At 37.8% G+C, this 27,341-nt stretch overlaps 1 long non-coding RNA gene across 1 annotated transcript; it reads right to left on the bottom strand.

The window, feature by feature from the left end:
- Nucleotides 1-4,047: 4,047 nt before the first annotated feature.
- Nucleotides 4,048-25,971, bottom strand: LOC149783142 (uncharacterized). Its single transcript, XR_016413997.1, has 5 exons — nucleotides 25,582-25,971; nucleotides 24,935-25,056; nucleotides 14,092-14,206; nucleotides 4,611-4,717; nucleotides 4,048-4,158 (listed from the first exon to the last, which is right to left on the bottom strand). It is a non-coding gene; the product is annotated as an uncharacterized LOC149783142 (long non-coding RNA).
- Between the last annotated feature and the right edge of the window lie 1,370 nt (nucleotides 25,972-27,341).

The raw sequence follows: 27,341 nt of genomic DNA on the forward strand, positions 1-27,341 counted from the left end.
AATGATTCCACAGATTATAGATGAAAACTTTACTATATTTAGCTTCAAGATATTAATAAATTCGGATTACTTCCTCCAGTCTGCTACAGTAATTCATGCCCATTGCACTCATAAATTGATTATAGTCCTTGCAGTATTTTGTGTGGGCCACAATATTTTAATTGATGCAGCTGATGCTCCATTCTTCAGTTCAGTGTTGATTCAAACATAGCAATGTCCCTTTGGGATGTGTGCATAAATAAAGAATGCCTGTCCCTTCATTACCACACTTGTTGAATTTATCGTGTCTCTCTGAAAACTGTACCATGTGAGAAAGAATTTTATAAACAAACTGGACATAAGTATTGCTAGACATATACTCAGACCTGAGACTTCATAAAAGACTGCTTACTTGTGAGGCATTATTAGTGCTAGGGCTTGAGGTAATAACTTGCTATATGTTTGGTAAGGCAAAATAAGGGGCCTTATGACTTAAATTGAAACTGTGAAAAAACAAAAGGTTCAAATGCAATAAACTTTTGTTTTTCCTCATTTGTTATATTACAGTGCCATGAAAGGTCATTTCTTTTATCTTTTTAATCCCTTGCCAATTTTAAGTCATCATCACTAACCAAGTCTCTAAATCAATTCTTGGCATATTTAGCTAAAATGGTGTCTACTGTTCCATTATATCATTGATTGTTTAGCTTGCTTGTATGGAGCTTAACACCATTTTTCAGGACATCATAGACTTTACATGGCAGCCAACATATTTATTGGAAGAAATCAACACACATAACGCTACTGGCAAGCTTTCTCATATACACACATTGGTTGGACTAGAGAGAGTTGATTAGTGATGTGTATGCCTAGACCATTCTATAATCCAGGGCCCCATGATTGAATACAGCTTAAAGAAATTAACCCTAATTCAATTTCCTTGTTGCATTTAAATCATAACACCCACCATGCAAAGTGACACATGTCTCAAGATTTTCAAATTTGTATATGTTTTGCAACTTTTAATTCTGAGTTGATGCATGTGGATGTGGAAATTCAGTTACTGAATACTTAGCTACTTATATAAGGAGCTCTCACACTGGTAAAAGCATGCAATTGGGATTGTATTTGCAAGAGGGCAATTAATTGTTCAAAATACTGTTTTAGCTAACTACATATGCGAAGGGTTGATGTATAAAAAAGAGGATCAAGAAATCCTAGCTGGTAAAGATAATTGTATCCAACTTGACAGAAAGTGAGAAGGCCTTTTAATTTTGTACAGCAGTTTCATTAAGGAACCAACTATAATACCATTAGAAGTTTATGAGCAGCAAAAACCACATTTAGGACCAACTAGACATCAAAACCATATGCATAGTTCCATTTACGGCCAACCAGACATCAAATAGGTCATCTAGTGAAAGCACAATGTCAAAATGACCAGCCATCTAGGAGAAGTAGCAAGGAAGGGGTTTTCCAGATGCCCATTAAAACAGCCATATTGGAGGTTAGATTGGCACTATTTTCATTTACGTCCAACTAGACATAAGAAGTCTTTCACTGATATGACGATTCATTCAGGAGAAGTAGTTATACCAAGATTTTCAGGATGGCCACATTGGTGGCCTTATAGGATGTCTGTACAGCACCATAATTCTCATTCAGGACCTGCTAGACATCAACATAAGTATTTTGTACACATGTTGACACGCTGACACAATTATCCATTCAGAAGTAGCGATAAAAAGTTTCTTAATATGGCTACTGTGGCAACCACATTGTATGTGTGAGTGGCACCATCTTGTTTTTTCTTCCAGATATTTTCACACAAATATCATATTTAAAGATAACATGAATTCATACAAGATCTTGTCAGTTTATTTCATAACAGATTTTTCCCTCATATTAATATAATCTTTTGAAAACATTTATACATTATAGTTCTAGAAATTTTTCATGCTCTCAGAAACTATTAAAATCACAGCAGAAAGTGTTATATCTTTATTCAGCACTGAAAAATATTTATGAACTCTTAAAGTTTTTTCCCCTATATTAACTTAATTTAATGAAGATTTTCAGACTATAACCTTTCCATTGGATTTATTTTTTCAAACATGGCGTAAAAAGTATGTTATAGTAACCAATTTTTACATTGCCTTCACCATTGCAGAAATCTCTATAATCAATTTCCTAGTAAAGAAAAGCCAAGAAAATAAATGGACAGTTAATATTCACTTCAGGATCACAGACCTGAGGCAAATATGTCATTGTTAAATCAAACATTTTTATTGTGTTTCCTTAGACCTAAATATATATATATACTTGCTGTTACTCTAAACGAAGGCTGGTGATCCAGTTGATAACCTTTTGGGGGTTTTAAGGATGTCTTTAAAATTAAGGCCTTAAAAATGTTGAGATCTTATATTAAAAATGACAATTTGAGCCTTGCAGATTCATGTCCACAGGTGCCCAAATAAAAAAAAAAGGGGGGGGGGGGTGCAAGGGGCAAGCTTGTTGGTGTGTTATAAAATAACTGACTTATCATCGGTGTGCTGACAGGTGATGTGTAATTAAATCACTGTTGTAATATTAATAATGAGTGAGTCTGCACAAAGGAATTTCATACAGCTAAACTAGCTCAACAACTAGAGGCAATTAAGAAATATATCCACATTCGTGATTCTGTCAAATGGCAGATACAACAGCATCAGGAAGCTCAAGTGGCATTTACAGAAGGTAAAGAGCTGCTATACTTGTTATCTTTTTAGGGATGTGCTTGGATTTTGCCCTCAAGCTGGAGCAGTCATAGGATATATAATAAATCGCCACGGTCAGAATTTATCCCCAAGCTGGGGTAATCGATGGGTAAAGTCTTATCCACAGTCGGGGTTTTATTCAAGCTTCAGGTGCAAGTTTTTGTGCATCTCCATGCCCTTGCATAAAACACAGTTACACGTTTTTTTATATAGATATTTTTCAGTTGTAGACAGGAATAATAAGTATTTGCGAGTGTTTGAAATGAATGGGTTCATTATGAATTGAGTGGCACTACATTTCAAAAGCAAAATTGGATTGAAATGCAAGAACTGTAGTACGGAATTAGTGTTGGTTCTGGATCGTAGAATGGAATTGTGTGTGTGTGATTGGATTTTTAACGTAGCTTGAATAATTTTTCAGTCATATTGCTACGATGTCTGCAGTGTGGCAGTTTATAGTGATGTATAGCACTGGGGCATCATGCTGCAAACATGTAGTATGATGTTGCACCCAGTCACATTATCCTGACACCAGGCCGATCAGTCCTAACACTAACCTCTTAATGCTGAGCGTCTAGCGAGGTAGCTGTTAATACCATTTTTGTAAGTCTTTGGTATGACTTGGCTGGGGTTTGAACCCATGACCTCCCGCTTCTGAGGCGGACGCTCTAACCACTAGGACACCGGAGTGGTCAGAATGGAATTGTAACAATTACAATGGAAGCAATTTGTATCATGCTTGTTGGGGCATTCCTCACTGATGGCTGTCAGTGACATCATCATGGGAATGTGTAACAGCCACATTTTGTAAGAACAAGGTGTAGTTGGTGAACAATACAGACACTTTTCTGCCATTTCCACTGGCATCATCTCATATGATGTTATTTAAAAAAACTTCCTACAACATACTCACAACATATAAAACCTATATGCAAATCTGATGAAAGCTGCTTGTGTTTCTGAAACACATATTCCATACTGGTGGCAAGAATGTCCAAATCTACATTACAAAAATGAAAACATTACCATCCATCTAGGAGTTGCAAATGTATGAAATCCTCCTGTTGGGTAGTTTTACTAACAGGCTTTACAGCAGGGCCTTCCATTAGATTTAAATGTGGCAGGTAAGTTGACAAAGTAGGTAGGGGGGTTTGGGGGACCTACCCCAATGGGGATAATTCATTTTTTTTTTAAAGTAGCATGGTGTAAAGTAAAAGTAGATGGGCTGATAAGGAATCCACTGAATTTACAGACTAAAGGTTCAGACATTTGTTTTTAAGAGAAAAATGAAAGAAGGAAACAATACAACAGATATTTTAATATGACTTTAATGTTTATTTTCTAGATTTAATTAAGATTATGAATCAGAATCAGTCTCCAACTCCACTGTAAAGTTTATCTATTACTTCTTCTGCTCAGGCACCTGCAAATTAAAACAAAATTGTAATGCTTAAATAAAGTCATATCATCTCAGCACTAGTTACATATGCATAAGTCATGTTAATCAGCATTATAAAAATGTATGAAATTTTCTTCACTGCACTTGTGCTTCCCTTACTATCGTTAAGCCATGATACAAGATAACTTTGCACTTACTTGTCATTTCTGGCAAGTGGATGGTGCAATCAATTTGCACAAAGATGAATTTATTTCATCCAAATATTTCATGTGAATAAAAATTCCAAATGGAGGCACTTGTCCGATCAGACAAGATATATGCATATTGTAGTTAGCTGGACTCTAGCTCTGATAGTCCTGGGCAATAGGATAAGCTGATTTTGTTATCAGTTTAGAAATGCATCCGCTTTGCAAATACTATGCTTTAAAAGACGAAACTGAATCCAATATTGATGAAATAAGAGTCATTTGGATTACCTTGTTTTTTATCATTCTGCGTTGGTTGGGTGCATAATTGAGGGTCTCTGATATGGTCTCTTCCATTCCATTTGCCTTTGCTTTGCCATTAGTTTTCAAGCAGGCTTCTGCATGAGTAATACAATGTTTTAAAATAAGTTTCACAACAAAGGATGCATTGCATTTTTCTAAATGCCAGCAATAATCAATGGAATATTTTTAAAACATGTATTTTGAAATGTGTCTCAAGTTACTTTATCAATTCATTTAAAAATCTCTGGCAAGTCACATGAAAAACACAATTTAAATCAAGCCATACTTACTTATCAAAGACTTTCTCATTCACATCCTTTACCTCACACAATAAATATCAGCAACACCAACATTAAATTCACACAATCAGTACAAAACCTAGGTGTTACTCTGGACAGTACTCTCACATTGCACCAACATGTCATGAACATATGCAAGGCTGCGTATCTTGAGCTGAGACGCATCAGCTCCATTCTCAGATATCTTTCAGTTGATGCCACTAAAACACTTGTGTGTTCATTACTGCTTTCAAGACTGGACTATGGTAACTCAATTCTGTCTGGTTCATCTTAATATCTACTGCAGAGACTTCAAAAAGTTCAAAACATAGCTGCTTGGATCATACTTAGAGTACCACAATCAGAGCACACCTCCCCGCTGCTCTGTACCCAACACTGGCTATCCATTCGATCCAGAATCAAACACAACATTAGTTCTCTGTGCTACGTTTCACTGACAGACTCTAGTCCAACATACCTATCCGACCTCACCTATGTGTACACACAAGCAAGATACTTACACTCCTCTTCCGACAATCATATACTCATTATTCTCACTATGAAAACAAAGTCACATGGACAGCATTCTTTTGCATACCAGGGCCCAGCAACATGGAATGAATTGCCCACTGAACTTAGACACAAAGACGCAGTGATCCCATTCAAGAGTGCTCTCAAAACTACTTATTCTGACTACAAAAACAAACTTAATGACTTAATAATGTTAACTACCTTAAATATTCTCAGCATGTTTTTTATGTTTTCTAATTTCATGGTGTTTGTTTTTGTAATCATATCATTGTGTATGTTTTTATGTTGTCTAATGTTGCAAAGCGCTTAGAGCTTCTAAAGATTAGGCGCTATACAAAGTCCTCATTATTATTATTATTATATTTAGCTTGGATGAATATTTTTTAAATCAGTGGCCATAACTAAAAAATGGGATTTTGTTTTATGATCATAAAAGTATGTTGGACACCATCCATGATGTACAATGCTGTCTGACATTTCTATGCACCTAAGGTTTCCATCTCAAATATTAAAGCAAAATGCATACCGAATTTGACAGATTGATGAAAATAAAAAAAGCAATGCTTACCATTTGAAAAGAGGCAATTGTCACTAGAATATTCTATTCAAAATGATATTAATTTTGGACACAGGGGATACCACCCCCATGTTTTCCTGACTCGTGATATGTCGGCCTATTCTGTGCACAGCTTTAAAAGATGTAATGTTTATCCATCGAGCTATAGAAATGAAATACATTTACTGTAGACTGTTTCTGTCAGCAGTTAAGTTGAGTAATTAGGTCAGGTTTATAGCTAGTTTACAAAATTCAATGTAGAATGCCAATAAATGACAAGATGTATTTTTGCAAACTAAAGTGATCTTGAAAAAAGATTAGTAAAGTTTAACATTTTATAAAAAATAAGCTATTATGTGGAAAAGAAACAACAATGAAATAGGATGCAATGTGTTTACGTCTAGTTTTGGAAGGTACCGTCTCTAAGGTACCGTCATAATTGTACCGTAGTTTAATGGGTGGAAAGGCCATTGAAAGGTAAGGGCAGTGCGGAGACCATCGAGTATGTTCCAGAATAGCTGAATCTTTGTAGATACATAGATCCATTCGTAACTTCAGTCCGCAAGCGAAACACTGTACTTCGTATCCCAATCCTGACTCGGGTCCGAAGTAGACAAATCCTGTTCTAGCTAAAACATACGAAGAAGGTAATCCTTCCCTATCCGTAGGCCATTTTTGAAACATGTCCAATCGACGGGCACAATCACAATAGTCAGGTAAGAAGACTGGAAAATGGTAGGGTTTGAACTTGGAGTTCTCACTGGATTTCTCACTCGATTCTTGCTGCGGCGAAGTCATCCTTCTGGTGGGTGGCTATCCTCTTACAACCAATGTTTTATACCGACATGTCCATACGGCAAAGTAAAGTGGGTGGGAAGCCGCACTCGCTTCTGCTACACGATTTGATAGACTTTTTCCAAGGGTCGACTGACGATGTGGTGTGTGGGTAAACGTACAATCTTGTTGGGTTGATAGGTGGTCACTATCTCTAGACTGCAAGGCTTCTTTCAATATGCCAAAGTTGACCACTCGACTGGTACGATAATTCAGAGTAAGTCCTTTCACTTTACACTTCGTGTGCACTTCTCCTTGTTTGGCCCAGTATTCGTAGCCGTAATTTTTGGGACCACCACTAACGAAACTTAGAATCTTGTCATCGGGGTGCTTGTCTGTCCAGGCTCCTAAACGGTCTCCTTCGATGTCAGGGTGCTGTTGACTCGGGTGATCGATATAAATGCAACTGTCCATGTCAAAGTACAAGACACGTTCCCCTAACAGTTCTAAAGCTTCGTACAATTTTAAGCGAGCATGAGCTGTCATGTAAGCTGCAATGATGACATTTCCAAAGGGGTCATCTTCTACAAAGTTCAGATCTTCTTCGTAATTCACCAAGATCAAATCCTCACGAACGACGTCCACGTGTTTCATGAATTTGGCTTTGTCGTGAATCATCTGAAAGTAGCGGGAAGGTTCGGTCAAATACTCCGTCTTGGGTAAACACGGTCATTGTGCCATTTTACCCCCACAAGCAATTTAACATCACTTTGGCAAACGATCGCCTGCCTTCGTTTTTCTCAATGTGATCTGAAGTAATGCCTTCTTGTGCCCAGAATTTCTCTCTGAATGTCTTTTGGTCTTCGGGAGTGTGACACCAGGACAGATAGCCACTGGCTTCTTGCTCAGTTTCAAAAAGGCATCCACGTAGTCTGCGAAAATGCCTTTCTGCGTGGGGTCACCCTTGTGGAATTATTGTGTCTTGGGAAAGTGGCAAATTTCGTACACTTCTAACAGTTGGTATCCCATGTTCAGAGCTTTGAACAATTCTACGCTGACCCATGTCCCCGTCAAGGCCCGTTCTTCCTGGGTGTGATGACAAGGTTGATCTTGGTTGCACGTTTCAGCACAAGTACGGCACAAAGGAAACATAAGTTTGCCTTGGCAATGGCGAGGTAAGACGGGATGGTATAGGTTCGTGGGAGGCAAAACTTTGCACTTGATCAAGCCTTCGTATTGTCGAATGTTTTTTAGGTCGATGTGTTCGGTGAACAATTGTGGGTGCCCTGCAGGAAAGCAACAATATTTGCACACGTAGGGATACAGTGAACACACGTCCAAGTATATGATTTCTTCTCCTTTCTCTTTGTCAGCTTGGTACAGCAAACAGGTGGCATTGGTCCTTCCTCCGTACAAACTATTACTTGGGTTCAGGGGGTCCATGAACTGGTAACTTTCCATGAGGCGTTTAAACTCGGGATCGGTGTTCAAACGGTGATTGTATTTGTGTTCCCACATTTCCACCACTTGGTATCCTTCCTGTTCTAACTTTAGGCGTGGCTGACAAATGGCCTGGTACAAGTCTTCCATGGTTCGTTGTAAGAACTGATTTTTAGTGCCGCGGTCAGGGTAACAGACGGGACATCCGTGAAATAAGCAACCGTTAAACTCGTACATGATCTTGGGGTTTTCTAAGTCCCAGCCATTGACCGAATGCATTCCGATGATCTTTCGCCCTGTCCGTTGCGGGCATGCTGAATCCATTTGTCTTCCTTGTCGCACAAGTAATGCAACCAGCATGGGGCTTTGACCGAGTATTGACGTTTGACATAGTTGGTCGTTTGAGGACTGATGACAGCCACAGTGTTTTCAAGCATGAATCGTTGTCGGTAGACTAAGGAACACGCTTTGGCAATGGTGCAAGCCTCTTTTAAATGATCAACCCCTCTGTGTTCCATGAACAGTTCTCGAAATTTTCCACAGCATCGCCGTAAAATGTCCATGTCGGAACGACGATACTTTAGCATTTCTTCCTGAAAGTCGAAAGGGTCGGAGGCGTGAGCCTGGTACCAAGCGTAGAAAGTTTCTCGTTCGGTACGCATGTTGTCAGGGTCGTAATAGTGAGCCTGAGGCAAATGGGGTAGAACGGCGTGTTGATTGGCTTCTGTATTGAAAAAGTGTGGAAAGTACCCTTTAGCCATTTCTGTCATTCCAAACATTTTAGGCATTCGACTCAAAGGCATGGCTAAGTAGCTCATCGAATCTTTAAACTGCACTTGTCCCACTTGCATGAAAATGATTTTGGCTCCGTTCAAAGTGATTTTAGGATGCTCGATGCCACGTTCCGTATAACATCTCAAAAGAAACTGTCCATCATATCCGGAGAAATTGTGAGCCATCACCGTGGCATGACAATGACAATCTCCATAATAATGTTCGATGTCCTCTTGGCTCCACGTCTTGTCGATGGGGTCTAAGACCCATTGTGTGAAATCGGCTAGTGTGTTCGGTCCTTGAAAGATTTTTTCACGCCCTCCAGGAATCTTACTGCAGTGAGGGCAATAACTCAAGATAGGTTCTTGAATCACTTCTCGCACGCTCGATGAGCCACGCAGAAATTAGGAATGTGAATACTGATCTCTTGCATGCATTCGAAATCGAAAAAGATGAAATTGCCTTTCTTCTTCTTGTGACCATCCTCTTTCTCTGGTTGGGATTGGTATTTTTGTATGTAGCATTGGTGTTCCAAGTCCACAATGCAGTGACAAATGTGACATTTTTTCTTTCCTGAACATACGTGTGCCTTGGTACTGTTGATACATAGACCTTGTCCACACATTGGGCACAATCTCAGGAGTTGACAAGCACATTTCTTCTGTGAACCTTGCATCTTCAGATGTTGTTGGTAACAGGCAGGGCTGACAAATGTGCGCAGACAAGCAGGACAATGCACTGGTTCTTGCCCTTCGCTCAGACAGGGTTGAGAGGCCAAACATCCTGAGCATTTCGATCCACAATGTTTGTGTTGCTCTCGATTATTATAACCATCATAAGTCACATTTCTCACAGTAATATTTGTATCCCAGGAATCCAGTGATAGTGGTAATGGTATCGAAATGGTCATCGTGATGATAGAGGTGAATGTATTTTCCATCCTTAAAGTCTTTCCCTCGAAACAACAGAGACCCGCGCACTTCTTGAGGGTGCACTTTCAAGGTGTATCGTGGAGCTAGGGCATCTTGCAATTTTTGCATCTCAGGAATGCCACAGGATGTGTCTTTGGACAGGCATGCTTGTTGTAACAGAAGTTCTGCTTCATTTCGTTGTTTGGCTCGGTTCGATTTTCGAATGTTCTCCCAGGCTCTTTTCCATTCTACCGTGTCGTTCTTGTCGGCATAGGTTCATCCCACCACGATGGCTCGGGCTAAACACATGTGGTCTTGAAAATTGTTAATTTGGACGAGACTTGTTTTGGTAATGCGAAGGTTGTTGACCAATAAGGTCTTTCTGCATTGTCCGGTCCCTTGAGGAGGAGAGACGTGGGTCATGTCCAGTGTGGCTTTTCCATCGGTGATGTCAAACTGGTCATTAGATTGTTGCACGTGTTGAATCTTGTCCATGACTTTGGAAGTGGTCAATTCTGCAGGGCTGCTAAACTCGATCCAAACAGGGGATTTCAAGCCGTCATGTTGTATGGAAAGTCTCAAGCGATCATCTTCTTTGGGTTGACATTGTCGCTTGAGTGTGGTGAGCAAAGAATCCCACATGTCGGTGATGAACCCTTTTGCTTTCTCTAACAGTACTTCAGACTTGAAATCTTTAAACTTCACTGTGTATTTGTAAGCCGTAGTTCTAAATTTTCTAGAGGGACGCTTTTCCGTCTCTCGAATGTCATAGTACTTTTCAGGGTTGACTAAGGGTGGTAAACTTTGTTTAGAGGGTTTGGATTCTGGTTCACTCATGTCCTCTTCAAAATCACTGGCATGAATTTGTGCCAAGACTTCAGCCCTAGTACGAGGCGATAGATCACGTTTCTGCCTCTTACTTTCTTCTTCTTTCTTCTCAAATGAATTGGATCATTTCATCTCGATAGCAAAAAGTCAAATGACTAAAGTTTAAACACCATGGATTAATTTATAGTCATAGCAGACCAGCGTATATAAAGGGTATGTGTCTTGTCCTTTCACTATTCATTTCACTCTCAAACTGAGCACAACAATGGAAGAGACTACCAAGATTGAACGTTTCATCAGAGCTTTGCGAGGGGTCATTAGAAAATTCTCTTCAGACCAGCCGAGGGACTACTCTCCTTCCTTTCAAGATAAAAGTCAAGATACTTGCTATATCTGTCAGAAGAAAGGGCATTGGTCTTCAGAGTGTCCAGACCGTCAAAAAAGAAAAAAAAGGGGTTAGAAGAGACAAAAGTCAAGATACCTGTTATTATTGTCAAGAAAAAGGACATTGGTCACCAGACTGCCCAAAAAAGAAACAAGAGGAGTCAGAAGAAGAGAGGGATTCTTCAGAGGAAGAGGAAGAAGAAGAGGAAGAAAACAGACAGGTGAAGAAAAAGAAACAGGAGAAGAAAAGAAGGGAAGAAAGTGAGGAGGAAGAGGAGGAAAAGACTATGACGGTGAAGAAATTAAAAAAACAGAGAGTGAACAATGAGACAGAATAAGTCTATAAACTTTTTAAAGTGCTCTGTTGTGAATTGTGAATTGTAAATATTTATAAAAGAATAAATTAATTATAAAAGGTAAGTGTCTTTGGGTTTTGATTTTAAAATAAGAACCTACACTCACGCACACTCATACACAGACAGGTACTATTGGGTAAAATGTTTTTTTTTAGTTATTGGCAATTGAAAGCCTATCTCTTTTCGAGAGACGTGGATGGCCCTGAAAAGGGCCTTTTTTGGTGTAAGGGGTGAGTTTAAACAATCAACTTTAACTGTCTTAAGCCTTTGCCATGGCCAAGGCCTACTTCTGGACTGCGTACTGTTGATGATGATTTCGTTGAAATCACTAAGGATGGTGCAGTAGGCGTAGTCACAGGGTTGGAGTGTTTAGCTTGGGAAGGTCGTATTCTCTTCGGCCGTAATAAAGAAGTCTGATACATCTGTTTCAGACTTCTTAACTAAAATGTCTAACAGTACCGTGACCGTTTGATTTTGACACCCTTGTTTCTTTGCTGCTGCGTCTTCTTCTTCTTGTTTTTTTCTTACCTCTTCTTCTTGCTGCTGTTGCTGTAGGAGAAAAGCTTGTTCCGCTTCCTTTTGCTGTTGTATAAATTTCTCCAATTCTTCTTTCTGTCTCTGTCTAAAATTTTCCATGTGCGGTAATGAAGGAGAAGGTGACGAAGGTTCAGGAACAAATTCTTGCAAGGTAAAAAAATCCACAAAATCCCAATTCACCTCTTCTGAAAGTAAGTCTGGGTTCCCTTGGGTAGTCTCCACCATCAGTGCACCCAAACTGATCGTTTTCTGAGTTTCCGTCATGTTGAAAAACTGTCGCTTAGATTGACTACGCACAGGCGCTAGCGAATCTATATAGACTATGTGACGTCACAGACTGCTCTCTTCGGATTGGACGTGGGCTGACTGAATTTTGTAACGCGTGTTTGGATTGGTCAACAAACTCAATCCGTTTCAATCCTTCCTCCCCCTATAAATAAGTACAGTTCACTGCATTCCTTCACCTGTTACTCAGCACCCCAACATGTGGACCGATGTACAATCTTCAACGCTTGTGTCTTCGATGATGTTCCGGACGGACATATCAATGTATGTCCGATCCAACTGGACAGTTATCCACAGGACAGACACCAGCCTGTGGATGCGAAGAATCTTATGTGGAGCATCAAGGATGCCTCAAAAGAGTCTTAATCTATGGTCCTGCAGTCAGGCACAGCCTAAGGTCAAGAAGAAGATGTCACAGATGCCCTTTATGTTAAGGGTATATTAACATAAAACCAAAGGCCCTTTTCAGGGCCATTCCTATCTCTCGAAAAGATCTTGACTTTCAATTGCCTACCCCTTTTTTTATTTTTTTGTTTAAAAAAATAATAAAAAAATAGAGACCCCTCCCTGTTTCAATTTTCGCCTGTTCCATTTTCATAGACCCATCAGGTCGGGACCTTATTAAAATAGGGTCCCGACCCTGTTCCATTTCCCCTAGTCCCAAGACAGTCCCACGATTTATTCCCCATGTTCAATTTCCCTTGTCCCTAGAGTGAATAGTTTTTTTTCTTTCTCCCATGTTAAATTCCCCTTGTCCCTAGAATGGATATTTTTTTTTTTTCTCCCATGTTAAATTACATAGTCCCCAGAGTGGATATACCCTTTTTAACATGGAAGTTCCCTAGTCCCTAGACCGTCCCTATTCACTACTACCATTGTCATTACCAGCCTGAAACCAAATTTAATGCCATTTGTATAAATTCATTTCAAATAAATATTATGATATAGTTGAAGTGTAAAGTCAAGCAAGTATTCTGTTTGCAGATTTTACATTTTAGATATTATAGTAAAGTCATATTTTCTCTTGTTTAGTAAACTTTATTGCAACTGGTTCCAAAATAGTAAATCTTATTTAATGTTCATTCACCAGAATAGGTATTAATACAATCCCGAATTAACTGTATGGTACTAAAATATACCCTGATCTTGTCTGAGATTGTAATATACAGAACTATACCTCAAGACAACAATAATATATTGAATTTATATTGTATCAAGACTGTCATGGTTATGAACTCCAACTTTATTCAGGTTTTTTCATAATAAATGATCATCTTGTGCTATGGTTGAAAAGAAATCAAAGTTCAGTTTAACTCCATTCTCTCCACATTTGTAAGTTGTTAAGAGGCATACTCATCCTCAGTGTTATAGTAAAATGTAATCTTATTTGGATCAATCTTGGTGGTGTAATATATGAATGGAGAAAGAATATTATCATCCAGATTAAAATATGTTTTATTGACTCTACTAAAATTTTTAGTTGGATATGGGTTATGGAGCCTGATGTGTACGAACAAAGCAATGTGTACCATGACCTTTTTAATTTAACATTTTAAACTCCTGCAGAAGAAAGAGATTTTTTAGATCCATTAATCTGTATTAACAAAAACATTTCTTCAGTATGATTTTCAATTACTTAGTATTGACAAAACTCATATTTTAAAGTTGTTGTTTTTTTGTGTTTGGTTTGGCCTTTTATGGTAAACCAACACAAGTAAGTTATTTAGTGCCAAGGCACTTTAAGTATAGTGCCTTGCCCAAGGACACACCATGGTAGCTAACCCAGGTTGGTCTGATGGTAGAATTTGAACCTACCTTATTTCACAGGTCCAGAAAGCTAACCACTGAGCCACTACAGCTCCCCATCTTATAGTGGAATGCTGGTATACTTTATGATCAAGAAGGATGGGTTGGGGTATGCATGTTGCATCTGAAAAAAGTGATGGAATTTTTGTTTACATAATATTTTAGTCATACAATATGAATCATTTTCTATAGATTTAAGATGTATCAGATCAAGTTAAGAAAAATCATATATTCTGTTTCCTGGGAATGTACTAAAATTCACTGTTATTGTTTGATTTTTTGGTAGTAAGCTTACTTGGTATTTTTTTCTTTTTAACTTGAATACCTAATTTGTTAACATCCTATTCTAAATCTTCAGAGTTCTGTCTATTAAGTGACAACTGTTGATACATGTAGGGAAGTTTTTGTTTATATCTTTTGATTTTTGTGATTCTGGAAGTTGCAGTATTTGTTGTTGTATTATAACCATTTCAGTAATTTAATGAATGCAGAGTATACTGCTCTATAAATGAAATTTAAGTGAAAATAATGTAAAAGTATGTTTCACTGCAAATATAAATTGTTTAAAATAATATATCATTTATCATATGACTATTCAATTGTGGTAACTAGTATTCCATCCAATATCTATATATTAAAATATGTCTTTTCATACAGCTGGTGATCATTTAGATACAAGTCCAATTGAACATAATCAAATTATCAATGCAGGTGTTTTTATTAGTAGTAGTATTGCAAGTATAAGTGTTAGTATTAAGATTTCATATACAGGTATGATAAGTGTATCATAATGTTTAAATGATGCTCCTTGTTACAACATAAAATATGTTCATTGAAACAAATGGTTCACTGGTAAATTGGCAGCAAAGGTCTTCACTGAATTATGTTGCATAAACTATTTTACAATAAAACATATATGATGCATCTCAATTATGATGAATGTGAGGAGGAGGATTAATAATAATGCAATTTAAGTTATCTTCATAACATAAGTTCTAGCAGATGTGTAATTTTTATGTGGTTCATCATCAGTTTGAAACTGGTCTGTGATTTCTGGATCTGGACATACCTGGTCCCCTGCTGTTGTGCTGCTATGGTCTTTACAGTTCATTAGGATATCAGTTACACTTGGTTTACATTTAGAACCCCATGGGATGGAATGCCCAGTTTGAAACTGAGAGAATGGTTAATTATCCATAATATAACTCCTGCAGTTATTATTAGGTTTGATATCAAGGTCTTTCTTTAAAAGCTTTTCAACTCAGGTTCTGTTCTACCATACAGATAAATAAAGTCAAATTCAAGGCTTTCAGATTTGTCCAGTTTGTTTCATGTGTTGCGGCAGACAGACTGTATATTGCCACTGTACCATATAAATATCAGTGCTTAGTCTGCTCTCAGTTGCTGTGGTTTGATTAGTTACAAGTGACATCACATGTGACTAATTATTGACCAATGTAATGAAACTTATATAATTAGAAGGCTGTATTTAAAAACTCTAAAGATCTTAAAAAGAAAATTGGATCGGGGTAAGTAAAACCTTTTACTTTGACCATTTGGCTAGAAAATAATTTTCAATAAGTTTAAATTGGATAATAGTAATATAATAATTAATTACACAAATCAGAATAAAAGCTATTTGCATATCCCCTTACAGCTGTTGCTTTTTCATAGTACTAAGTAGAATAAAGTATAGTTAAGACAGATAGCTTTAAGCTAGAATTAAACTCAAATAAATTGCAAGAAATCAAAACAAACCCAGGATTAAAACTAAAGAAATATCCCGTCATATATACCTTACATCAAATAAAGAAACTCAAGATGGATAACAACAAAATTAATGTCACATCATCAAATAGTTATCTCAGCTGCCTGGTCAACCTAAAGGCAGATAAACTAAGGCAAACTTACTCCGAAGCAGTCTCATCCCCCCTAAGAGAAAAACGACAGATACAGTTCTTAACGCCAATTTTCAACTCGACCCCAACTGACTCGATGAGTAGACTCTACCTGTCACCAAGCGTAAACGAGAATGTGGACAATCTACCGAGTAACCGCAAAACTACATCCGACATGAGTACCCAAACTGAGGAACAATACTCAACAAGCACAAAAACAACCCAGACCACACTGGTTAAAAACACTAGCAGCCAGGGGACTCAAACTGAGAACCTACTAGATGAAACAGAACGCCCTCACCCTACCACAAATAAAGCAGTCACACACGACTCAACAAAAGGTAAGAATAATAGGAAAACCAAATCCCAAATACCAGTTAGAAAGAATAAGGAACACACTAACTGTCAGAATACAAGACCCAGCAAGCCGGTTATGGACAACGAAACAAAGTCAGCTAAAGAGACAAACACCAGGGGAAAAAAGACCAGTCTGCAAAATATCCAAAACAAGAAACACCCCGCTGAACTGACTCTCTTCGTCAAGGGAGTAAATTCCAAAATAACGAAGTTAGCCTTTAAAACCATAGCATGGCAATTGAACAAACATCACCAAGGAGAATTCACGCTTAAAAGCACTAGAGACGACTTGATGATAATCAAATGCACCACTGAACAACAGATTGCCAAATATATGGAAATTGAAAGAATAGACCAAATAAATGTTCAGGTCACTAGACACAACAGAACAAAACAACACATAGACCCAAACCCCCCAAAAACACACAACAAAGGAGTCATATACGTATCAACTCAAAATAAAACCAATGAAATAGTAGACTACATAAGGAGTAAAGGACAGGAAGTAGAGAAAGCAATCCGCCTAAAAACAAGAAGGGGAAAGGATAGCACTGCAGTGGTACTCTTTTTTAAGGGCGCCTGTAACCCCAGAAACTATCAAAATAGCCGAAAAACTCGAGGCTAAAAAATTTTTTGCTTTCAAAAACAAACCACGGTTCTGTGGCAACTGCAAAAATTGGGGGCATTACTCTAAGAGTTGCGGAAACCTATTCCAGTGCAATCAATGTGGTCTTCACCACCCAGACCGGAAAACATGTAGCGCCACCAATCAGCACTGCGCTAACTGTAGTGGTAACCACAAACCAAACCACGCAGAATGCCCCAGGGCTCTTAGAGAAGCCCTAATAGTCGAATATATGATCTCCCATGGGGTAAACTATAAGCAGGCCAAAACAAAAATCAGGATACCAAAAACAAAATAAATAGGTAGCACCCTCACTGGTAGGAAACACGCATAAAACGAAAACAACAGTAAATTAAACAAACTATTAAGACTTTTTGCACTAGAGATGGATTCCAGAGCAGAAATCAAAATATGGCAATGGAATGCACGCGGCCTTAGGGCCCACGCTGACCAACTAAATAACAAAATACTTGAACAGGAAAGAAAACCAGATGTTATATGCATACAGGAAACCCACCTAAATGATACCTCACTTATCCCAAACATCATAGGCTACAACACCAAATACCTAAAGCATCGATCCCCCACAGCAAGAGGAGGGGGGTTAGCAACCTTTGTTAGAGATGGAATTACATCAGAAATGCATAAATTAACAGATAGTAGACCGCCCAATGACTTCGAAATACAGATAGTCAAAATAACCGCTCAAACTAAGCAGGTACTAATCGTTAACCTCTATGAAACAAATGAGCAGCGCAATTTAAGTGCAGACGAAACAATCAAAATGATTAAAGACTGTGGAGAATGGGTGGTAATATGCGGGGACTTCAATGCGCACAATGAACTATGGGGGAGTCAAAAGACGGACATTAAAGGAAAAATTGTAGAAAAATGGGCACAAAAATGCAACTTAGTTTTTCTAAACAACGGAATGCACACCCGGATAGATGACAGAACAGGCCACACATCAGCAATAGACCTATCTCTATGCACACCAAGATTAACAGGCATTTCTGATTGGCAAGTTGATGAAAGCGACCCTATGGGAAGTGACCATTACCTTATAAATATAGAAATACAAATTAGAATACCTCAAAATAAAGCGTCCTTCACACCAAGATGGAAATACGAACAAGCCAACTGGATTAGGTTCAAACAGATAGGTGACTCAATCGACCCAGAAACCATATATCACCGGGACATTGACACCTTTAATGACAAATTAATAGAAACCATTAACACAATGGCCCAAGAAACAATTCCTAAAACTAAAGGAGTAGCACCCAAACCCACGGTGCCCTGGTGGAATAATGAATGTAAAATAGCAATTAAAGAGAAAAAAAGAGCTCTAAACAAATTCAAAAGAACTAAAAATAATAGGGACTTTAACTACTACAAGGAAAAGGAAAAAACTGCCAAACAAACTATTATGATAGCTAAACAAAACTCATGGAGAGAATTCTGCTCAAAACTAGATATTAACACAAAATCGAAGGAGGTGTGGCAAAGAATTAAAAAAATGAGAGGCAAAACTAAATCAATAACCCCCAACATACCTGGACAAAACAACAAACATAAGGCAGAATTATTCGCAAACTATTTCGCCAACATGTGTAGCAATACCAACTTAGAGGATAAGTTTAAAAATCATAAAAGGCAATTTGAGGAAAGCAACTCTGACAACATAAAGGAAGCAGGAAATAATGACGGCCCACTAAACCTTCCGTTTACAGAAGCCGAATGGAGAAAGGCCCTCGCCGGCAAAAAGACCACATCCCCCGGGGAGGATACTTTGGGGTATGAAATGTACAAGAACCTACCCAAAAAACTTGTCACAATTGCACTTAACCTCATTAATAAAATATGGGAAACCGGTACCATACCTATAAGATGGAAAAAGGCAGTAGTGGTCCCGATTCTTAAGCCTGGAAAACCCTCAAGCGATATAAAATCATACAGGCCCATATCACTAACAGACAATATATGTAAAATAATGGAAACTATGGTAAACAACAGGCTGAAATACCATTTAGAAAGCAAAGGACTACTAGCTAATACACAGAGCGGGTTTCGCAACTACCGAAGCACAATAGACCAACTCATGAGACTAGAAACCGCTGTCAAATTAGCATCTAGAGAAAAATTTTAAAAATCCAGATATGTTACAGCCATCTTCTTAGACATGGAAAAAGCATATGATCTAATGTGGACTAAGGGACTGATAAGTAAACTTAAACCATACGGAATAACTGGCAATATATACAAATTTATTGCTAACTTCCTAACCGATAGAAAGATACAAGTCAGACTAGGACAAGACTACTCCGAACGATACAAACTGGAAAATGGCACGCCACAATGAAGCGTAATCAGCCCAACTTTATTTAATATAATGATAAACGACCTGGAAACAGCGGTAAAACCCAACCACCTTGACTTATCCCAATTCGCCGATGACAGCGCCGTATGGAAAACTGGCAACCCAGCCAGCAGAGAAACGACCAAGCACTTACAAAAAGGACTAAACGATATAGGAAATTGGACAGATAAATGGGGATTTAAATTGTCACCTCTAAAAACAGTAGGCATAGTTTTCAATCCGGGAGGTGGCCACCCCCCACCCACTCCAAACTTAACCCTAAAGGGGGTACCCATCAAATTCGAAAAACAAGCGACACTCCTAGGTATGGTATTCGACCATGAACTCACGTGGGCAGCTCATATCCAAGAACTCGTAACGAAGTGCAAACGAGACATCAACCTCCACAGAAACCTCAGAGGGGTGAATTGGGGGGTTGATCAAAAAACACTCGTTACCCTATATAGAGCACTTATAAGAGCAAAATTGGACTACGGTTGCCAGGTATATGGAGCGGCGAACGCCACGTTACTAAAGAAACTAGACACAGTCCAATCAAAAGCGCTAAGGGTATGCACCGGCGTCCTAAATGGTACCCCCACACAAGATATCTTAATAATAGTAGGAGAACCCCCGCTAGACCTAAGGCGGAAGGAATTGATGCTGCGATACTCGACTCGAATATCAATACACCAACCCAACCACCTCACGCTACAAGCCCTCTTAGCATGCGACAAACCATTCGATACAAAAGGAAAAAATAAAAAAATACCTAGTGGGAAAATAATTATAGAATTAAAAAGGAAATTTCAAATCGCAAATATCAACCCAGAAAAAATAAGGTACTACCCAGACCCCCCGTGGACCTGTCCCACACCACAAATAGATCTTAGCTTACGTAAACTAGGACAAAAACAAAATGACCCGATAGGACTAAGAGCATCAATACTAACGTACATTGACAACAAATACGAGACATACACGCAAATCTTCGCAGATGGATCAAAAACCAAAAATCCAAATAAAACTGCAGCAGGGATAGTGATCCCAAAATTAGATGTCGCTGTTGGAAAAAGACTCCCAGACCAATGCGCTATATACACGGTAGAATTCATGGCAATACTAATGGCATTAACATACGTCAAAACATACCCCACAACTAAGGCAGTCATTCTAAGCGACTCTTACAGTGTACTACAATCGTTAGCAACAGACCAATCCAAGAGCAGACCTAATATGATTAATCATGCAAGATCGCTACTTAAAGAGATTGAAAAAAACAACAAACACGTTGAATTCGTATGGATACCCTCTCACATCCATAATCCCAGGCAATGACAAAGCAGATGCAGAAGCAAAAAACGCCACAAACGAACCAAAAGCCCAAAATATAGCATACAGCGTCACTGAAATCAATAACATGGGACAAGATCAATGACGTGGCAAGAGCTATGGGAAAAATCGGATGCAAACAGTCTAATACACACGATGATGAAAAAAGTAAGTAGAAAAGTCGAAAGTCCGACCTTCAAAAATCCATACGATATAACAATAATAAATAGAATAAGAACAGGTAAAACACTATTGGCAGGATGCGCAGGGAAACACATAAAAAGGGGACCAACCGAAAACTGGCCCTACTGCCCAACTCCAGAAACAATCGCACACTTAATAAATATATGCCCCAAATACAACCAGGAAAGGGCCGAACTAAAATCTCAACAGGAACAAATAGGAGAACGGTGGACATACCCGGAGTTACTTGTGGCAAAAAACAATAACATAGGAATGACCTATAATAACATCATGACATTCATTAACAAAATAGGCAAAAGGGGACAAATCTAAACCGAATGAAGGTTGGGTATAAAGAGAGACCATGTAAAGAAATTAAAACCAATAAACCTAAAAGATCGAACCAAAAAAGAAAAAAACCAATCAAAATATTACAAATCACTGTTTGGGAATTGTGACGGCCGGCTCGGGCTAGTGGGTTCACAGACTGACACCGCCGCTCATAACCCGAACAATAAAAACCAGATAAGGACGAATATCACAAAATCACTGTTTTGGAATTATAATGGCATGCTAGGCCCTGTAGGTTCAAAAAAAAAAAAAAAAAAGAAAAAAAGGAAAAAAAAAAACAAAAAAAAAAAAACAAAAAAAAAAATATTAAAAAGTAAATCAAAGACCAGTCAAAATATTACAAATCACTGTTTGGGAATTGTGACGGCCGGCTCGGTATCGTGGGTTCACAGACTGGCACAGCCGATCATAACCCGAACAATAAAAACCAGATAAGGACAAAATATTACAAAATCACTGTTTCGGAATTATAACGGCATGCTAGGTCCCGTAGGATCAAAAAAAAATTAAAAAAATATAAAAAAATAAAAATAAAAAAAATATACATTAAAATAAATCACAAATAGCTAAGCTAAACAAAAATAACAGGTAAATAGCCAAGTGGTCAAAGCGAAGGGAAACAAAGGCAATCAAACCACCTCCCTCGAAGAAAACATCTCACGGCGAACATGGCAGTATCAAAAGGACGAGAAGACCAAAATAGAAACGGACACGGGATAAGGCAGAAAGAGCTGAAATAAAGAAGAGCAGGAAAAGGCACAGGATGAAGTTAAACGTCCTAAGGCAGTAAAAGAAGAAAGAACAGGACACTTGCAGACCTTGGGGAATGAAGGCAGAAACAATGAAAAGAGTATGCCTCAAATAATCAAACCACCCCCACCCCCCAGTATGAAAAGAATTGCCTTCCCGAAATCAAACAAAAGAAATAAGGCCACCCACCCCCCCACATCTACTTATAAGTGTGAATGAGAAAGTGAGCGTGAATGTGTGTTGTCGGGATATGTGGGAAAAGCAGAAAAACGAACAAAAATGTCTATAGCCATCACACAAATATAGCATACACACTCCCTACCCACCTTTTTTTTCTTTTCTTTTCTTTTTTTTTTTCTTTTTTACAAACAAATTTTACCACATAGGGCTTTCATTCTGACCCACGAAAGCCCTCTTTTGACCAACAACTTACTGGCCCTGAAACACACTGATTGGTTTAAAGCCACACGTACGAAATACTTAACCAAATTGAGATCTCCAAAACAAAATAAAGGGCTACTAAAAGCCTACTAGATGTGAAAAGATTTTCGGAAAATTCAAGTACGCAAAGTACACAAAATTTAATAGACCTTACAAAAGATAGGAAAATTCACAACTCAGGAATATCTGAAGCGTATGTGACAATCACATGTTTGGCAAGATAGTACAGGAATAGCCCAATAAATATAGGGAACTGGGCATTGATTGCAACGAAAATTTCATAATACTGCTGCTGGTGTGCTTCGGTTACTGCCTGAAATGAGAGAGGAAGGAGATGCAGGATGCAGAAACAGACCACCAACGGAGTACAACGATGGAGAAGGTTGCAGCGATGAGAGCCTGGGCGGGACCTTTTGGGGCACCTGGGCTTCGGCTTGCTTGCTTGGGGGCATTGTATAAGTTAATCGCTAAATTCAAAAAGTACACAAACGTGTACAAACTAAACAGTCGCACATACCGAAAGGTGCACGTGACTTTAATCCAATGAATGAATGAAATGTGTGCTAGAGGGTAGGGTTAGCAGTTATACTCCCAATTATGTTTGTGATGAGCAAAAGCAGCTGCACAAATTTGAGCTTTTAGTTTGGTTCTGGTAGGGTCAAAGGATGCAGGTACATTTTACATTCATTTTTTACTAGAAATAGCTATTTTCAATATTTTTCTGTGACAAGGCAACTAAAAGAATCAGTATGTGCCTTATGCATGAATAAAGTTCACTAGTACTATAACAAATTAGCATACTTTTCATCACCCCTCTACCATCAAGATTTTTTTATATTTACCTCTGTAGCAGACACAAATAAAAGTCGGCAGCTCATTTGCAGACTAAGTTACGCATATGATCTCCAATGCTCATCTAACTGTGACAGGCAGTCACCAACAAGCCAACCTATTTCCATGCCTAACTCAAAGTAAATCTGAACCACATTATAGATTTAGCTTATGTGTAAATTTATAAATGCTAGGCTTGTGATAATTAGGTTCATGCCTTCTACCTTAAAAATTAGAGGGATGTCAAAATACGAAACTATCCAGTGAGACCTATGATGTTAATTTTAATCCCTATGGGATTTGTGACATAAAAAACCCAAATGCTTTATGTATTAAAAGGTAACTAATGGGGGCAGGATCTGCAGTGAATCAATGGTTAGTATGCTAGACTCCTGATAAAAATGTTTGTGTTAAAATCCTGTTATCAAGTCAACCAGGTTACCTACTGCAATGTACCCTTGCCTTACTCCAATTCCCTCAGTACTCAGTAAACAACTAGTGTTGCTGTACATAACAAAACCAGTCCATATTGATTTTACATATTTTACTAAATCCTGACAAAAATAATTCTCTAAATAAAGAATGATTAATATGTGATGGTCTCACATGTAATCAAACTCTTCCAAGCTTTTAATGATATGAACCGATTTATCAATGTTTATCAAATTTGCATGAAAAACTATTTCTTATTTGTCATCAAATATGTTCAATGTTTTGATCATATAAGCATTTCTGCTACATTAGATCAAAATAATCTTTTTGTCAGAAATAGAGCCCTTATATTATTTGCAAGGTCAACCAATCAGATGCAGAATTTGAGTTTAATATGAATGAATATTTTTTTTACAAAATTGCTCTTTTGCTATATCTTGATGAGATAAATCTATTCACCAAGTCTGATGAAATTAATGAGAAATAGTTTTAAGAGCAGTAGCAAGAATGGCTAGTGAGATGTAGAACCACCACATTATATGCATAGATTTTGCTTATAGCCTCAGACATACAAGCAAATAATTAAACAAGTCAGATCTAAATTGGATCATAAACACTGTTGTGCAAATCATAAGAAACTCTGCCAATCAGATGCAAGGTCACTTCACTACCATACCTTTATCACACTCATAATAAGCATCATTGTGAAACTTGACTCTATAAGCCCAATGGCCAAGCATGATCAAACTTGAATCAGCAGTAGTGGTTATAACCTCATGTATTTGTATGCATCTTCACTTCTTCAATCTAGATCTCATTTATATAAGCATGTATTCTACGTTTAGTAAAAACTGCACTACATGTATAAATATTGCATGCGGTGGTAACATACTCAGATGAAAGATCACCTTATTATTATTAATGGTTAACACTCATCAAACTTCAAGGACAACTTAATGATTTTAGCCTATATTGTGGAAGTATGGCTTTTAGGCTGGTTAAAAAACTCAACTAATCTTATACATGATCACATGTATATACTTGGATTTTGCTCATTATTAGATTTATCCAAGATGTTGATTTAAGCCCAAAACCAAGTTTTATATAAACAAATTGATCAGAACTATGGACTCCAAAGTAGCTAATTTCTTACTGTTGAAAGACAGAAGGGGATGTGAAATAAATAACACACTCTGGACCATTACATAAACCCACTTAGCCTTTTGACCAGTTGAGATAAAATATCAACAATAATGTTAAATAAGATTGATAAATTATGTTTTCTCACATTACCTCTAGCCCTTTTCAACATGGATGGTATTTTTCTTCCACATATGTCAGCTCTTAATTAGTGGCCCTTTCCCATCATGAATGTTGTAGGTGAAACTCTCAGAATTAGGCTTTTTAATTTATATCTGTAGAAGAAAAAAAATATTGGTCTGCATATATCAATGTCACCATTTCTGTATTAGATTAAAATACCATATGTGTGTGTGTGTGTGTGTGTGTGTGTGTGTGTGTGTGTGTGTGTTAATTTTAGAATTTAAGCAAACTTGTCTCCATGTGTTTATTTTAAAACTGATGATGATAACACATAACAGGTTCAATGGATAAAATGTTATTTCTTACTTCTTACAACTGCTCATTATATCTGAATTTACATTCAATGTTTGTTTTAATTAACATATTTGGGATATTGGGCAAATTATTTATTTTGTAGCTTATCATTATATCATTTACCACTCTTTTATCATTCAAATATGTAATATAGTACCATTATACTGACTTCATATTCTATATGATATCCCAGCAATACATATTAAGCAGATAAGTGCAAATAAAAATGTTCAGAATGTAAAATTTACTCCAAGCTCAAAGAAGATCAGCAAAAGATAATATCCAACAAATTACCAAACAAAAAGCGAAGTTAACGCAGTTACCTTTATTATGACGTCTCCAACACCAACGGTACTGTACAGCTACGTCTTCTGAGTTTTACCGTCATCTTGTCTTTCAAACCAGAATTAATTTCTTGAGCTCTTACAAAATGAAGAAACTTTTAAATACTATAATTTAAGCAGCTTCTTTACATGCCATCAGATAAATTATGGCACAGTGTTATGTCTGTCAGCAAAACGCAACTTCACATTTGGACGGCGCGCTGTGTGGGCATCGCCGACACAGCAACTGACATGAATTCTCTATTAGCAGACAATGATTCGGAATAAATCCTTCGCAAATCTAACATTCTCGATTTTTCATAGTTCCACTTTTCATTGTTGCATCTGTTTGATTGTACAATTGCTAATGATGTTCAATGAATCAACTTCAATTCATCTGCTGTCTGAAATCCCGGTTCAGTTGGTATTTTCTTCCGCGCATGATGCCGTGTAAATAAAAGATACGGTCGACATTCAAAGTGGTTTAGGTTAATTTATTATTTTTCTTTATTAAGGTCATTTGCAGAAAGTGTTTCGCTAGGGTGAGAAAAAAAAATATAACAAAAAGAAAACTTTCTTTTCCAACGCTAATACTGTATATATTTCAATTTGTGATTGATGCTATAAATAAAAAAAAATGATAATAAAGCATTTTAGCCCGTGGCTTCGGCACGGCACTCGTTTTTGTGGGTTTTTTAAAATGTTGTTAGTGTTGTTTTGGGGTTGTTTTTTGTGTGTGTACCACACTAAAAAACATACCAGGTATTAGGCCTAACGTAGGAAAAGAAATTATCCTCTATTTATTACTATTCTTACTGTCAAATGACGCAAAAGTGATCAAATTGCTATTAAGATTTTGTTTTGTATAACACTTACCGCTCGTTTTCCTCGAGATAAAGCAGCCACTTCAAAATGATTATAAAATCTGTGACAGATGAAAAACGTGGTTTAAATAATTCGTAATCGCCTGCCTTAAAATACTGTAGGAATTTGCTAATGTATTTCATGGCCCTCGTTTGAATAGATACCAACGATCATGTATATCGACCAAATTTTGTATATTCCTGCCCACAATCATGTATTTTGTATTAAACCGTATATTACACGAGCGCTCTGTGGCAAACTCGGGGGGGGGGGGGGTCTCTATTATACCCAGAGGCGTAGCTATGATATTTTGCGCCCGGGGACGAACTATAAAATTGGCGCCCCAGCCCCCTCCCCGTTTAATCACATTTTTGAATATTACCCTTGTTTACTTATTATAATGTAACGTTGTAAGCCTCATTTTGGCGCCCCTGTACCTTGGCGCCCGGGGACATATGTACTCCCCTTCCCCCCCCCCCTCTACGCCTCTGATTATACCTGCTGTATCAGTTGAGAAATATATTGAACAGATCAGGCCCCAATACTCTCGCTCTGAAAAACATTAAAATAATTATATGCAGAATATCGGTAGGTCTCCCTCTTGCCGAAAATGTCAGCACCATATATATTTTGCAAGTAATGTAATGGGTATAATAACACACACACACACACACACACACACACACACTTTTTTGGGAGTGGGGGGGGGGGGCAACGGACAGATGCCCCCATTTCCCAAAAAAAATAAAAAGTATTTTATATTTGTGTATTTCCCCCTCAGATGTGTTCTACGTTTTATTAAAACAAAATTTTATATAAAAAATTTAGTTTTTAGAATTTTTGATGGGGTATTTATGTTTCCATAGTGTTATCTAAAGGGTTGTTCGTCCGAGTCT

This window comes from Sinohyriopsis cumingii, chromosome 14 (assembly GCF_028554795.1).
Source record: "Sinohyriopsis cumingii isolate HCF-2022 chromosome 14, ASM2855479v2, whole genome shotgun sequence".
In the NCBI taxonomy this organism is placed as follows: Eukaryota; Metazoa; Mollusca; class Bivalvia; order Unionida; family Unionidae; genus Sinohyriopsis; species Sinohyriopsis cumingii.